Source organism: Gossypium arboreum, chromosome 7, assembly GCF_025698485.1.
Source record: "Gossypium arboreum isolate Shixiya-1 chromosome 7, ASM2569848v2, whole genome shotgun sequence".
Taxonomy (NCBI): domain Eukaryota; kingdom Viridiplantae; phylum Streptophyta; class Magnoliopsida; order Malvales; family Malvaceae; genus Gossypium; species Gossypium arboreum.
The window spans coordinates 89753367-89770852 of NC_069076.1; the positions used below are offsets into that span (position 1 = coordinate 89753367).

The 17486-nt window shown below is 35.1% G+C and overlaps 1 non-coding gene across 1 annotated transcript; it reads right to left on the bottom strand.

The window, feature by feature from the left end:
• Positions 1 to 4323: 4323 nt before the first annotated feature.
• Positions 4324 to 4430, bottom strand: LOC128295682 (small nucleolar RNA R71). Its single transcript, XR_008286242.1, has one exon. It is a non-coding gene; the product is annotated as a small nucleolar RNA R71 (small nucleolar RNA).
• Positions 4431 to 17486: the final 13056 nt, after the last annotated feature.

The following is a 17486-nucleotide window of genomic DNA, read 5'->3' on the forward strand; positions in this document are numbered from 1 at the left end:
TTTCTCAAAGGAAAGTCTTAGAGAGCAAAACATGTGCTGGAATTGGTTCATTCAGATATTTGTGGGCCAATAAAACCATCATCTAATGGAGGTAAAAATTATTTTCCTACTTTCATTGATGATTATTCCAGGAAAACGTGGGTTTACTTCTAGCAGGAGAAATTAAAATCATTTAGTACATTTACTAGCTTCAAGGCACTTGTTGAGAATGAAACCGAGAAAACTATTCAAGCTTTTCACATTGACCGTGGTGGATAATATTGCTCCAAGGAATTTGAAGTATTTTGTGAAAGTCATGGCATTCGAAAAGAGCTTACCACTACATATGCCCTCAACAAAATGGAGTATCAGAGAGGAAAAATAGAACCATGCTTAATATGGTGAGGAGCATGCTTGTCGGTGGAAGGGTCCCAAAACAATTTTGGCCAGAAGCAGTAAATTAGAGCATCCATGTCTTGAACAGAAGCCTAACTTTTGTTGTTCAAAACATGACACCTGAAGAAGCTTGGAATTGAAGGAGACTAGTGGTAGATCATTTCAAAATTTTTGGTTGCATAGCTTATGCACATGTTCCTAATGCAAAGAGAATGAAACTTGATGACAAAGGAGAGAAGTATGCCTCTCTAGGTGTAAGTGAAACATCTAAAGCATATAAATTGTTTAATCCTTTAACAGAGAAAATCATGATTAGCAGGGATGTAATTTTTTATAAGGAGAACACTTGAAATTGGAATGGCCAATAACCTTCTCAGACTTTTGTTGACACTAAAATTGAATATGAAAGGCATTAACCTTTAGATCAGCAGACTCAAGCAACACTTGAGCTTGAGAGTTCACCAAATAATGCTCCAATAACCACCGAAGTAGAAGTAACTAGACCTTGTCTTAGTTGTATTCGACTGAGACCAGCTTGGATGAGAGATTTTGAGGTAATTGGCATTGGTCAGACTGAAGATCCAATCATCCATTTTGCCTTATTTACAGATTATGATCCAACAACATTTGAAAGTGTTGTAAATGAGTCAAAATGGTAAAAGGAAATGGATGAAGAGATTTTAGCTATAGAAAGGAATGATACATGGGAGTTGACTGAGCTTCCAGAAGGGCACAAGATAATTAGTGTCAAATGGGTGTACAAGACAAAGTTGAAAGAGAATGGAGAAGTTGAAAAGTATAAGGCGCACTTGGTGGCCAAATGTTATAAGCGGGAGTTTGGGGTGGATTACAAAGAAGTCTTTGCTCTTGTTGCAAGGCATGATATAATCAGATTGGTGATTTCATTTGCAGTCCAGTACTCTTGGCCTATCTTCCAGTTAGATGTGAAGTTAGCATTTTTACATGGTGAACTCCAAGAATAGGTATTTATTGAACAATATGCTAGTTATGTTAAACATGGAAGTGAAAGTACAATTTAAAAACTAAAAAAGACTTTATATGGATTGAAATAAGCCCCACGTGCTTGGTATAGTCGAATTGAAGTTTATTTCTTGAAAATTGGTTTTACCAAGTGTCCTTATGAGTCTACACTTTTTATTAAAACTGGTGATGAAAAGAAAATGCTTATTGTGAGTTTATATGTTAATGATCTTATTTTCACTGGAAATTGTAGTTTTATATTTAATGAATTCAATAAGTCTATGATGATTGAGTTTGAAATGTCAAATATTAGTATGATGCAATATTTTCTAGGCATAGAAGGAGTGCAATCAGTTGGTGGAATATTTATTTCTCAAAGGAAATATGTTTAAGATATTCTGAGCAGGTTTGATATGAAGGATTGCAATCCAGCAAGCACCCCCATTGAGTTTGGTTTGAAGTTGAGAAAAGAGGGAGTTTGCACTTTGGAGGATCTTGTTTGAAGAATGGCACCAGTAAACTGAAGCTTAAGGAGTTTTTCAGTTTAAAGGAGGGATTGTTAATAAAATTTGATTGTTATCCCTGTTTCTAGGCAAGTAGTTGTTGCACATCAAGGATTTAGTGGCTGAAAATTATGGGTTTATTTAGTTTAGATTTTTTGCTCTAATTGTTAGTGCTATTATGAGTCTTATTTTGTTAGTGCCTAATTTTTAGTATTTCTGTTATGTAAAAGCCTATATAAATAGGCTCTTAGATTATGAATTATTATACTAATCATCTTATTTTTCCCTTTCCTTTATTATTTCCGTCTTATTTTTATCTCTCTCAGTAAGTTAAAAACTTGATTATCAAATTTAAATTTTAATATTTGATAAATCGTAATTTATACATATTTCTATCCCATGCTTAGCACATTTTATGGATGATTTTTCCTTAAAATTGGTGAATTCGATGCTCCTAATGCCTTAATTTCATGTTTTATACTTAGGTGAGCATAGGAGAGTGAAAGGAACGAGAAACGGGCCAAAAACGGAGAAAATGAGCCAATGTACGAAATCAACACGGTCTGGACTCCCTCACACGGGCAGACCATACGGCTGTGTCAATTTGGCAGAATTGAAGAACGACTCACACGGGTAAATCACACGCCCGTGCCCATTTAACAGCCTTGACCACGGCCTTAAGCAATAGCACACGGGCATGTCACTCATCCCTGCCGAGCCCAAGTTTAGTCCAATTCGAAAAAGGCCAATTTTAAGGGTTCTTAGGCATTCTAAAGCCTATAAATACACCCTAGAGGAGGAGGAAAACGACACACACGGAGAAGGAAGCAGGGAACTGCTCAAGGAAAGCCGATTGATCCATCTCAGAAGCCTGATTCATCTTCAAGACTGAAGATCTGCCCTCAATTTCCCTTCAAGAGTATTGGGTTTTTCTTTATGTTTTGTATTCATTATTCTTCTGAGATGCTTACCTTTTTAGTTATGAACTAAAACCCCTAAATACCTAAGGGGAATGAAACCTAAGACAGATCTTGTTATTATTATTTGAATTGTATGATAAATATTTGATTTGTTCTTAATTATATGTTCTTAATTCTTGTCTTGATATTCCAGGATATTAATTCAAGTTAAGCTCTTATTCAGAAGAGGAATAGACCCTGTCTAAGAGTACATTTGTCATAATTAAGTGGAGTTGATTACGTGCCTAGAGATAGGGTGACAAGATTTTGCCGGATTAGGGTGAAACCTAATAAAGGGATCCATAGAATGAGTTAATGTAACCCTAGGGAGTTAATTAGAAAGAGATTTCAATTATTCAACCTAGGGTTAGACGTTGTTAGTCTCGAGAGGGATAATAATATAACTTAGGGATTTCTAAAGATCAAGTCAAATGAATAAATCGTCCAATTCAGAGTCAAATAACAAGTGAAGTCTAGGTGAATTTTTCTTTAGGTATTGTCTTAATTCAATCGTTTTTCCAAAAGTAATTCGCCAATTATATTTTTTTGTGAATTCTTAGTTTAGTTAATTAGTTAGTTAAAACAAACCCCATTATTCTTAGGCTAGATAATAAAAAGACAATCATTACTAGTACTTTTAGTTCCTTTGGGTTCGACAATCCGGTCTTGCTAAAAGCTATACTACTTTTCGATAGGTACACTTGCCTTCATCGTGATAATAGTTAGTTTCAAGAACGATTCATTATAAATATTTAAAACCTATCACGAATATCATGTATCAAGTTTTTGGCGCCATTGTTGGGGAACTAAGATATTAGGAACACTTGATTTTTATTACTTTAGCCATTTACTTTTACTTCAATTTAAATTTTATTCTAATTTTTATTACTAATTCTTCTTTTTTCCTTTTTTCTGGCAGGTTCTTATAGTTTATGACTAGAAGAAACCCGTCAAGACCATTACTTTTTGACAGTAAGATCGATCGCACAGTTCACAGAAACTAAAGAGAAATAAGGCAAAGCTTAAGATACACAGAGAACGAGCAAGAGGATGATACTTCAACCACAACCGAGGAGATGGCTGAAAACCAAGAAAATCCGCTACCTTCTGCGATTGCTGTTAATCAGAATCCTGCTCCACGCACTATGTATGATTATGCTAAACCTAATTTAACAGGAACTGAGTCAAGTATAGTTAGACCTACTATTACTGCAAATAATTTTGAACTGAAACCTAACACAATTCAAATGATACAACCGTTTTTTCAGTTTGATGATTTGTAGGACGAAGATCCCAACGCTCACTTGGCGAATTTCCTAGAATTTTGCGATACATTTAAAATCAATGGCATTTCTGATGATGCCATACGTCTTCGATTGGTTCCCTTTTTGTTAAGGAATAAGGCTAAACAGTGGTTAAACTCGTTACCCCGAGGGTCAATCACTACTTGGGAACAAATGACCCAAAAATTTTTATTAAAATATTTTCCACCGGCTAAAACGGCCAAATTACGTAATGATATCTCTTCTTTTGTGCAGATGGATTTAGAAACACTCTACGATACATAGGAGAGATACAAGGACCTTTTGAGAAGATGCCGTCACCATGGGTTATCGCTTTGGTTACAGGTTCAAACGTTCCATAATGGCCTGAATCCTTCGACTCTGCAAATGATTGATGCAGCTGCTGGAGGAACTATCAATAATAAGACACTTGAGGTGGCTTACGAATTTATTGAAGAGATGTCACTGAATAACTATCAATGGAAAGTTATGAGAACAAATCCGATGAAAGCAACCGGTGTTTTCAACCTCGACGCGGTTACTATGCTATCTAACCAAGTAGAACTCTTAAATAAAAAGATTGACGGTTTGTGTGGTTCTACTCAGGTCCATTCAGTGATAAGGTGCGATTCGAATGGAAGAGAAGCATGCACTGAATATCAACCCTTCAACCCTAGTATCGAGGAGGAACAAGTCCAATATATGGGTAATAATAACTCTAGATCTCAAAATAACCCATATAGTAACACTTATAATGCAGGTTGGAGGAACCATCCCAATTTCTCGTGGGGCGGTCAAGGATATCAAAGGCCGCAACATCCTCCGGGTTTTCAACAACCACCTTACCAGCAAGAAAAGAAGCCAAACCTTGAGGAGATGCTAACCAAATTCATCTCGATGTCAGAAACTCAGTTTCAAAATAATGAGACAACACTCAAAAATCAACAAGCATAAATCCAGAGGCTCGAAACTCAGATTGGAAAGCTTGCCAAGTTGATTTCTAAATGACCACAAGGTAGCTTGCCAAGCAACACTGAATCTAACCCAAGGGAGCAACTCAACGCGATTACTAGTCAAGATGAGAAAAGGTTAGTCACACCTGAACTAGAACCAAGGCAAGAAACTGAGATAAGCAAAGGTAAAGGTGAGGTAGACCACAATGAGCAAAAACCGGTAAGTACAGAATACAAACCTCGTGTTCCATACCCTAATGCGACAAGGAAAGACCGCTCAGATAGACAATTCGGTAAATTCCTTAAACTCTTAAAAAATTACATATTAACTTACTGTTTATTGAAGCTCTATCGTAGATGCCAAACGCAATGAAATTTTTAAAGGAGCTTTTAGAAAATAAGTGGAATTTGGGCGAGGCTTCACATGTGAAGCTAAATGCAGTTTGCTCAGCTATTCTACAAAATAAACTACCCAAAAAATTGAAAGATCCAGGAAGTTTTACAATTCCTTGCTTAATTGGTAGTTTAGATATTAATAATGCATTAGCTGATTTAGGGGCTAGTATTAACGTCATGCCTTACAAAATGTTTAAACAACTAGGTCTTGGGAAACCCAAACAGACTGGGATGAGCATTCAATTAGCAGATAAAACTATAAGATTTCCTAGGGGTATTATTGAAGATGTGCTAGTTAAAATCGATTTGTTCTAGACATAGAGGAGGATAGCAACACTCCTTTGATTTTAGGAAGGCCTTTTTTAGCAACTGCTAGAACGATTATTAATATTGGCACAGGTGGGCTCACACTTCTTGTAGGAGATGAAACAATAACCCTTCAAGCTCGCAATTCTGGCAACACATCAAAAATTAAAGGTGATTGTCTAAACCAATCTACTAAAACTGACAATATGTTGCAACCTACTTTGCAGGAGATGAGTTTGAAGAAAGTACATGAGCCATTTTCAAGCAATAGTAGAGGACCTATTCATGAAGAACAAAGGCTACAAATTGAGGAGCTAGATGAATGGCTGACACATCAACCGAGAACACAAGATAAACCCAAACTATGCCAGAACAAGCTCAATACCTTTCCAAATCAACTTAAGGTTGGAGATAAAGTTTTATTAGATGCCGCAGATCCTCACATTGTCACTACCAAACTGAATGAAGAAATTCCTCTTACGGTACTTAGCGTTTTCCCATTTGGTACAGTCGAGGTATGTCATCCCAAGTTCGGCACTTTTAAGGTAAACAATACCCGCCTAAAACCTTATTTTGATGAGATTCACAGCAGGAATGAGGAGTATAAACTCCTCGAACCACTATGACCATTCAATGGAGAGGTAAGTCGAGCTTAGACTATAAATAAGCGCTTCTCGAGAGGCAACCCGAGCACTAACTGTATTAAATTTTTTAAATTTTAATGTTTAACACCTAACTTACTAACAGAGCTCTTGAATACAGGTTTACCACACACACACGGCCAAGCACACGGGCGTGCTTAGGACCTTGCGGAAATAGGGTAAAGATTTTTCTCATCACGGGATACGATAAAGTACTACGGCTGTGCAACATGGCCATAGGCGAACCTGCCAAAACAACACGGGCGTGCAACATGCCCGTGCCGAGCAACCGTGGCCTAACCTGTCAAATTAACATGGGCGTGGGCCTACATACACGAGTGTGGGAGAAGTGAACGAAGACAGATACTGCCGTACGACACGACCGTGTGCACCCACACGCCCAAAGACCACGGCCATGGGTCAAATGTCAAATGCGCCCAAATTTAAAATTTGCGAATCACACGGGAAAAAATTGGGGAACACGAACGTGTTCCCTGGCCGTGTGTCCCAAAATCTATAAATACCCTTAACTATTCATCATCTTCTTCACCTAAAATCCCTAACCCTAGCTGCTACAAATCTACACGGCCTCCCTGCCACACTCGTACGTCGCCTCCAACTCTATTTTCGACGCCCGTTCTCATTTTTTAGCATTTGTTTACTCTTTCCTCTTTTATTTTACTTAGTTCTAATGCTAATTACCATGTTAATCTTCATTTATCCCATACTTTTTCCATTTTGCTATCATTCAAATTCCATTGTTAGATTAGCTACCATTTATTTCATGTGACATTTTTCTTTATTACTTTATGATTTCTCAAGCCCCATTTACGTATTCTAAGTCAATATTCACTTGCTTATTATTCTTTTCCATTATAATCCATGCATTGTGATACATTCATGTTTTTTACATTTCTATCAATCTCTTTGCCATTTTGATTTTCATACTAATACCACGACATTATGCCATAAAATTTATTGTTTTTGTTAGGTCTGTTAGCGTTAGTAGTTGTGGCTAAAATTATTTATGACATTTTCCTTGTTGAATTTGTTTACATTTTACCTTATCCAATCATCAAAATGGAATAATGGTTTTGCTTGCAGGTATACCATGTCATCTTCACGAGGAAAGAAAGCCGCCGTCCCTGCTTCGAAGAAAAGGAAGGGAGCGTCATCCTCTTCGGGTCCTACTGCGGAAATTCGTCACCCTTTCTTACAGTTCCCCATTGGTCCCCAAGAAGAACCTTTCCAGATTCTATGGGCCCGACCCTTGGAAGTGGGCCGCTGTATAGATTGGGTCGCGCTAGAACAAGTCCAACTCGCTGATGCAATTCGAGCCCTCCTCACCACCGACCATTGGAGGCTTTTCTTTGAGATTTTCGAGCCGATATATCTCGAACTCACTATGAAACTATGCTCAACGTTCCATCTTCAGATCGTGATGGCCCGTTTTGATGACCCAGGAACAATCCAATTTTGCCTCGGCGGTCTAGTCCGCCAGTTGAACGTCCTGGAGTTTGGAACCGCACTGGGCCTTTACACTGAAGAGTTCATGGAGGAGAATGAACTCCACGCTCTTAATCGCCACATCCATCACTCTTCTTCACGGTGTTGGAACGCCATAACCCCCAACACTGCCTCCTACAATCCTAGACACTCCAAGGCATCGGCTCTCCCTCCATCTCTGAGGTACTTACATGCCATTTTGGCTCACACGTTAACAGGAAGGAGAGAGAGCACTAGCATCGTCAACAGTCACGATGCCTACTTTCTATGGTGTATGTCGCACAGGAACGTCATAGACCTTGCTTATTTCATTGCCCTCCCCATTCAACATCAGACGGAGCGGCATAGGAAGGGGGTCATCTCCATTGGGCCCTATGTGACGCAGTTGGCTTGCACCTCGGGCTCTTTAACACAGCATCCCAATCATCCTCTCTCATCTCATCAGATGTCCCCACAGAGCATCTCGAGCATGCTAAGCATAAGGATGATCGAGAAACGACGTGACACCTTCCCTCCTCAGTACCGTCTCACCTAATCCATCGAGAAGGAGGCCCCCGAAGATATTACTGATGATGTCCCTCCACATCACGAGGACCCACCGTCTCAGCCACCACCTCCTTCTCGTCCAGTTCGTGCGGTGGCTTCATACACTGACATCTCTGAGCACCTTACCCGATTCGACCAATAGTGTTTCCAGCATTTCGATAACATTGTTGCTACTCTACAGCAGATTTATCAACACTTCCACATCTCATCGCCACCCCCATCTCTCAAACCATCTAGCGATGAAGATGTTTAAAAACTTTTATTTATTATTTATTTTTATGTTTTGACTTTTATTTTAAAACTACTTTTTATTTTTCTTTAAGCTTGTTTTTATTAAGTTTTATAATTTTTATTTAACAATTTTTACTTTCGGCTATTTCATATCGAGTAATTATGCTTCATTATATTTCCTAAAAAGCTCCTGATTCTGTCACAATTATAAAGAGCTCCTAAGCTTATCATTGCATAGGAACTAAAAACTCCATCGGGAAAGGTTCTCCACGACTGTCATGTTCTGCTCGACCAGGACCATAGCTACCACCAGATATAATATTCTTTTGGTGCAGGACTTATGGACTAATGAACCTCTACCACTGCCGGAGTATCCTCCTCCACCCTCACGCCGATTATTCTCCAAAACTCCAGCTCAAAGAAATTCATTCATCACTCAGGAAGTTTCATTTCTCTCCCTATCTTATATCTATAATCTTTTCTATATATATATCTTTGTATATTGAGGGCAATGTACATCTTAAGTGTGGGGGGGGTATTCATTTCACTATCAGAAAAATCCCTGAATGATTGTCTTGTTCTCTTGAAAAGCTCTCATATCATGTTTAAGATAAATTTTGATTGATTTATGATTTTTATTGATATATCTTAAATTAAAACATAGGCATTCATGCATTTATTATTTAAACTTTAAGATATTAGAGAATTAAACATGATAAGTTGATTTTTAAGAATTTAAAATTTTAAGTTGTTTCCCCAAGTTTAGATATTATTTTGAGTTGGAATTCACAAGTTTAAACATCAAAAAGCCATAATTTTTGTAAGATCTTGAGCCTTTAGAGTATCTATTATTTTTTTCATGCTCACTTTCATTATGAGTGCATCAGTATTGAATTGTTATTCTAGAACTTGCTTGATTATGCATGTCAAGAACACACCATTGGATTTGATATGTCAAAATGAGAAAGGCACTTAGGTTTAACTCACTCATTCTATAAAAGCCTACCTTCACAATTAACCCTTATTGAACCCCATTGAGCCTAACAACCCATTCATTAATTTACCCTCAATATTAACCCATAACTCATTATTATTGAAATCCCCTAAATTAATTTGATCCTTATTTTTGTCGAGATTTGAATTGAAATAGTTTCTTAGCTATGTTTTATTCTATTTTGTAATTTGACTTGTTCTTAAAATATATATATACATGTATACATATTAGTAGTAGTGATCTTCTGAGCTAAAGAAGTTAAATTCCATATTCTGAGAAAAACTTTATTGTACGCAATTGATGACTAGTCATTTTTCTAGTTAGGCAATTTTTCAATTCAATCTCGATTCTAACCCTTTCTTCCAGTTTGTGACCACACCCTCTAACCAAAGCCACGTTACAACCCTCTAAAGACCTTTTGATTGATTTTTCATCTCAATTTATAGTGGTGGAGATTTGATTTTCATGCAAGCCTATGGTAATGACTTTTCATTATTGACTATTAAGTGCTTCATTTATTGTCCTTAAACACCTCGAGTGATTTGAGTGAATCTTTAGTGAGGATGTGAAACTCTGTGATATTTTGAATCAAAGGTAATTACTTAGACGAGGGGAGACACCTATGTTTTCATGATAAAATACTCAACTTGGAATGTTTGAAACTTTGATGTTCTTTCAGTTGAATTTTCAATGTATGATTTCCTATGGATTATTTTGAGATATTATCGATAAAAATTATAAGTTGAGAAGAATTTATTTTGATTCTGAGTTGAGGATTTTTCTTGAGGACAAGCAAATGCTTAAATATGGGGATATTTGATAAACCGTAATTTATACATATTTCTATCCCATGCTTAGCACATTTTATGGATGATTTTTTCTTAAAATTGGTGAATTTGATGCTCCTAATGCCTTAATTTCATGTTTTATACTTAGGTAAGCATAGGAGAGTGAAAGGAACGAGAAACGGGCCAAAAAAGGAGAAAATGGGCCAACGTACGAAATCAACACGGCTTAGAATCCCTCACACGGGCAGACCACACGGTCATGTCAATTTGGCAGAATCGAAGCACGACTCACACGGGTAGATCACACGCCCGTGCCCATTTAACAGCCTTGACCACTGCCTTAAGCAATTGCACACGGGCATGTCACACGGGCGTGTCCCTACTGAGCCCAAGTTTAGTCCAATTTGGAAAAGGCCAATTTTAAGGGTTCTTAGGCATTCTAAAGCCTATAAATACACCCTAGCGGAGGAGGAAAAAGACACACACGGAGAAGGAAGTAGGGAATTGCTCAAGAAAAGCCGATTGATCCATCTCAAAAGCCAGATTCATCATCAAGACTGAAGATATCCCCTCAATTTCCCTTCAAGAGTTTTGGGTTTTTCTTTATATTTTGTATTCTTTTTTCTTCTGAGATGTTTACCTTTTTAGTTATGAACTAAAACCCCAAAATACCTAAGGGGAATGAAACCTAAGACAGATCTTATTATTATTATCTGAATTGTATGATAAATATTTGATTTGTTATTAATTATGTGTTCTTAATTCTTGTCTTGATATTCTAGGATATTGATTCGAGTTAAGCTCTTATTCAAAGGAGGAATAGATCCTGTCTAAGAGTACATTTTTCATAATTAAGCGGATTTGATTGCGTGCCTAGAGATAGGGTGACAAGATTTTACCAGATTAGGGTGAAACCTAATAAGGGGATCCATAGAATGAGTTAATGCAACCCTAGGGAATTAATTAGAAAGATATTTCAATTATTCGACCTAGGGTTAGACGTTGGTTATCTCGAAAGGGATAATAATATAACTTAGGGATTTCTATGGATCAAGTCAAATAAATAAATCGTCTGATTCTGAGTCAAATAATAAGTGAAGTCTAGGTGAATTTTTTCTTAGGTATTGTCTTAATTCAATCGTTTTTCCAAAAGTAATTCCCCAATTCTATTTTCTGTGAATTCTTAGTTTAGTTAATTAGTCAATTAAAACAAACCCCATTATTCTTAGGTTAGATAATAAAAAGAAAGTCATTACTAGTACTTTTAGTTCCTTTGGGTTCGACAATCCAGTCTTGCTAAAAGCTATACTAATTTTCGATAGGTACACTTGCCTTCATCGTGATAATAGTTAGTTTCAAGAACGATTCATTATAAATATTTAAAACCTGTCACGAATATCACGTATCAATATTTACATTTTATAACTATTCTTCTTAATTTGACCAAAACAAAATAAAAAAAAATGTTGTTAATAGACAAAACACAGCTGATTTTTGTAAAATAAAATTGAGTAATAGTACGTGCAATACCTATTAGGAGTGTCACTATGACAAAAAAAAATGAGCACAAGCAAATTATTTATGTAGTTCGATTTCTCTACATCTGCAAGACTTTGTTTAGAGAGGAAATCAACTATCTTTGACCAAGTACAAATAGTTATTTAAGTCCTATCACAAACCGATATAACAAATTTATTTTTGCATCTAAGATCTAAATCTTTCTTCACCAAGTTTTCCCCTTGAAAACTTAATTCATAAATTAAGTGACTTGTTTACTTACAAAATGTGCTCATAATGATGAATTCTTAATGAACAGATTAAATGCTCAACTATCTTCTCCACTAACTTACACAAGCCTTTGATATATAAGATTTTAAGGTTTGCTAAGATAAAGATCAACTACAATCAAGATCTCACTAAAATAGCCTCATAAATGGTTTTACAAATATTCTCATAAAGTTTAGAATAATTAAAGATCTTCAAGATAAGACTTCAAATTAGTCGAGCCAATCTCCATTATACAAGAGGTATAATTTGCTTGATCCAAATTGATCCAATCTTAAAAACTTTGTTACTCTACAAGATTAACCTTCAAATATGGGACAACACATGTTTACAATATCATCTAAATCACTGTCCAACTGATTTTTTAAAAAATATTGCTAACTTAAAATAAAACAAGTTATGTGACTTGCGCAGTCCTAGATGCAGTAGGCACTGCTTACACAACTGCCTCAATATATAGCTCTTTTAAAGTTGAATAAGGCTTCCATATTTAGAGCATGAATTTAACATTACAGTTCATCTTAATTTTCCAAAATCTCATTAAATTAAATACCCTTAATATATTTATATAAAAGATTGAGACAAATTTTCATAAAGTTAACCCATATTTTGGTCATGAGATTGATTGCACACAAAATCATTAAAAAGTTGTAAACAAATCACTAACATACTTTGATAAAACATGCTAACAAATAAGACAAGCTGTAAAACATGAGCAGTGTTGTAACACCCCTAACCTGTATCTGTCGCCGGATTAGGGTTAAAGGCATTACCAAAAAAATCAGAACAATTTGCAAACAATTCAATATCAAACAATTCAATATCATCATCCACAAACATAGTCAAACATCATTATAGAGTCCCTTATATAGGTCAACGAGACATTAATCATGCTTTAAAAAGGGGTCGGGACTAAACCAAGCTCATGCAAAATTTTTTGAAACTTAAGCATTTTTCTAAGTTATACAGGTCACACGCCCATGTGAACAGGCAGTGTCAAAATAGGGAATACATACTAACTTAATCACACATCCACAAGACATACCTGTGTGCCTTGGCCGTGGTCAAAACTGACTTGATTCACACGGCTAGCCATACGCCCGTGTGCCTTGGCCGTGCTCAAGACTGGCGTACAATCGTAAGGTACCCCAGGGGACACACAGCCATGGAACATGACCGTGTGTCGCACACGGCTGAGACACACACCCGTGTTTCTGCCCATGTGGACAAAAATAAGCCATTTGAAAAGCCAATTTGCCACTCAATTTGGGTCAAACTACAAGCACCAAAACAAACACAATTGCATAACAATTTCATCCAATTTTCAATACCAAAAATTACATCATTCATGCCATATTATTGACAACAATTTCATGCTTGTAACACATATCAAAACATGTCATCTTATAAGTCCAAAATCATACCAAAACTTATGGTTTCATAATCTCCAATCATACAATCAAATCTCATGCCAAAACCTTACCAATTTCCGTAATAGACACATTCCAAAAACTTACCATACTGACCAACTCTCTTGGCCATTCAAAGCACTTATCATATACCAAAATCAAACCATAAGTTCAACCACAAACTAGCCATATCACGACATTACAAAACATATCCAAATACTCCTAGCCTATACATGCCATATTCTAATATATACATTTTCAAAAGGTACCAAAATATAGTTCGATAGTGTGCTGACGATCCTTGACGATCCCCGAGCTCCAGTAGCTTCGATATCTATAAAATAGTTGAAAAACACACAGAGTAAGCTTTCAAAAGCTTAGTAAGCCATATACAAATAAACTTATCATTCAAAACATGTAAACATCATCAAATTATATATACTTTGTAGCCAATAACCAAAACAAACCTCTTGTTCATATACATATCACATATTCTCAAATCGCTTGCACATATAGCATATATTCTGTAATGACCCGAATTTTACCGTTACTGGAAAAGTGTATTTTCGGGTCTCCATTTCTGAAAAATGGATTCCTAAATATTTATTAAAAATATTTACGAAGTTAATCGAGTGGTTAATTAGAGTTTAATTAAGTGAATTAACTTAAATTAAGGATAATTGGATAAAAGGATTAAATTGAATGAAGTGTGAAAGTTTAATTATAGAATAAAGAAATTGAAAGGACTAAATAAGTAAATAAGCCAAAAGAGTGCAAGTGTATGGAAAAATAAAATACAAGTGTAATAAATATAATACACACATTTGTAATACATGTATGTATTTGCTTATTATTTAAGTAAATATTAATGTATTTATTATTATTAAATTGATATTATATGATAAATAAATAAAAATAAGTCAAATGTGTGGTAATGATTGGGTACAAGTGTATTAATAAAATACATATACTTGTAATGCTTGTATTTAAGTATTAATAGATATTTATTATTTATAAAAGGTATTTATTAATTAAATAATTATATTATAAGATTTTTATGTGAAAAATAAATAAAAAGTTGACAAATGTATGGTATGTATAGTGACATGTGTAATATTAGTATATGTACATTTGTAAAATACATGTATATTTACTTATTATATAAGTATATTATTAAGTTATTATTATTATTATTATTATTATTATTATTATTATTATTATTATATAAAACAAAACAAAGTAAAAAGAAAAAGAAAAAGAATAGAAAGAAACAGAGAAGAAATGAAACAGGGGAGAAAGAAGGAGAAAAAGAGAGGAAAGAAAGGAAAAATGGGAAATAGGGATTTTGAAGCTTAGAAGTTTAATAGCTAATGTTGTCTCGGGAAATCTCGGCTAAGCAAAGACAAGACAAAGATAACGGGAGTTAGCTTGGAAACTACGGTTTGTATCTCTATAAACTGAACTTAATAGTTAATTGTTATGTTAATATTTGAATTGCTTGAGAATGGAAATGCTAAGTTAAGAATTATAATGTTTTATAATTTATTGAATTTGATTATTAATTGTTGTATCATGATTGATATGTGACAAGTAATTAAAGTATGAAATATTTGAATGGGTGATTATTGGAAAATGAATTAAAAGGTATGTTGTATTAAAATTGAATTACATCTAACTTGATAAAGAAAGGTATTGAAATGAAGTGAAATTAAATTACGAATGAAATTAAAAATTTGAAAGTTTACTAAATACCCTATTAACAGTGTCGGGCTAGTCGGATACAATTGGCATGCCATAGGATTGGAAGTGTTCAGGGATATTCCGACTGTGTGTCGATGAGACACTATATGTGTCGACTCATCGTGATCGCTCCGCTCCAAATTGTTTGAAGAGGTACTCCGTGCTGACTATTATCATTCTCGCTTTGGATTTGTTCCGATGAGGTACTTTGTGTACCACTACTCATTCATATCTTTATCTTTATTGTTACCCTTATGGTGTATTCCGACTTCAGCCAATGAAACACTGTATACTATCCTCGGTATGTGGGTTGGATCCGTGTATCCGTCCAGGTCCGAGTCATGTTAATAAGGGTAATGAAAAGTATTAAAGACTGTCTGCTACTGAATAATTGATTGTTACAGAATAAATGACTGATACTGAATAAATGAATATTGCTGATAAACCAATTATTATTGTTGACTGACTGGTACTAAACGATAAAGATCAATTGGTTGTTACCAAAGAATATTGACTATTATTGAAATGAGATAGTACAGAATATTGAAAGAAAGGTGAATAATATTATTACTCAAATGAACTGTAAATAAAAGAACTGAAAAACTAATTGTTACTGAATATGAACTGCTACTGAATGTCTGAATGATACTGAACACAAGTTATTACTGAATAAATATGAAAAATCGACAGATAATGAACAAACATTGAAATTGTATACATTTCATCGAAAGTGATTAACAAGATCTTAGCATTATATTTCAAAAAAACAAATGATTGAACTATTAGGAGTAATAGATTGAATTCTCAAGGTTCATTGATATATGATTTATTATTGACTTAAGTATCGATTTATAGAAATACCACTGAGTTCATACTTAGCGTACGGTTTGTTTCTGTGCGCAGGTTAGGTTAAAGACAGATCGTCGAATCAGCATTATAAGCTGATCCCGAACTCAAAAAAGTAAAGCATGTTAATTATCGGTAATGGCATGTACCTAGGATGTCTTAAGTGTGTTATATTGGATTGTGATTGTAATAGTGAAATAAGTAAATTGATAATTGATAATAATACATGATAAGTGTTTAAATTTAAGTATTAAATAATATATAAAATGCGTTTGGATTGGTTTAATATTGGTATTTGTATTGGTTGTGGATTGAAATTTACAGGATTGGTAAATTTTTAAAATACAAGGTTCATTTTGAGTTCAAATAGTTTGTCACACGGACGTGTGCCTTGGTTGCCACGGCCGTGTCATAAAGTCATTTAGTACACGGGCAGGTCACACGGACGTGTGTCATGGCCGTGTTTAAAAGTCAGTGTTGCACACGGGTTAAGGACACGAGCGTGTTATATTAGCCACACGGGCGTGTGGTACTGTTCAAAAGAAGAAAATTTAAAATTTCACGAAAAATTTACTAAGCTTTAGGATCTAATCCCGGGTTGTTTTAATTACACTTGTAAAATACTGTGGACCCATTAAAGTTATATTTAGATGGATAATATTGCATTTATACTTGTTTATGTGCCAATATACTGTAATGACTTGTAATACTCTGTAATCCTGTTCTGGTAACGGGACGGGGTTAAGGGTGTTACATTTAGTGGTATTAGAGCTAACCGGGTTTACCCGATTCTAGGATTAAGTCGAGTACAGAAAGGAGTCTAGAGGTACATGCCATAATTAAGTCAAAATTGAGTCGGGATAGGATGCTGATATATTTGTTTGTTACTATTTTATAGTTGGAAATGTTAAACGAACATATCGATGGTATTGATTATGAAATGTATACTGGAGACAAATAGTCTCGTGAATTAAATGGAAATTGAATTGGTAATGTTGAGTAGTAACTCAATGAATAATAGATTACTGAATATTGACCGATGAAATGATAAGAAAAGAGATGATACAAAATTATCTAGAATTATGACTGATGCTCTATGGTGAGTGGAAAGAACTGTATTTGTTACGAAATCTACCCCTCCTGTTTCTCAATCAGTTCTTGAAGTGCTTCAAGGTACAGAGCTTGTTTGAATGGGTAAGTTATCTGTTGCTATTACTCCGTAAATATAGTGTGGAAGAATTGAG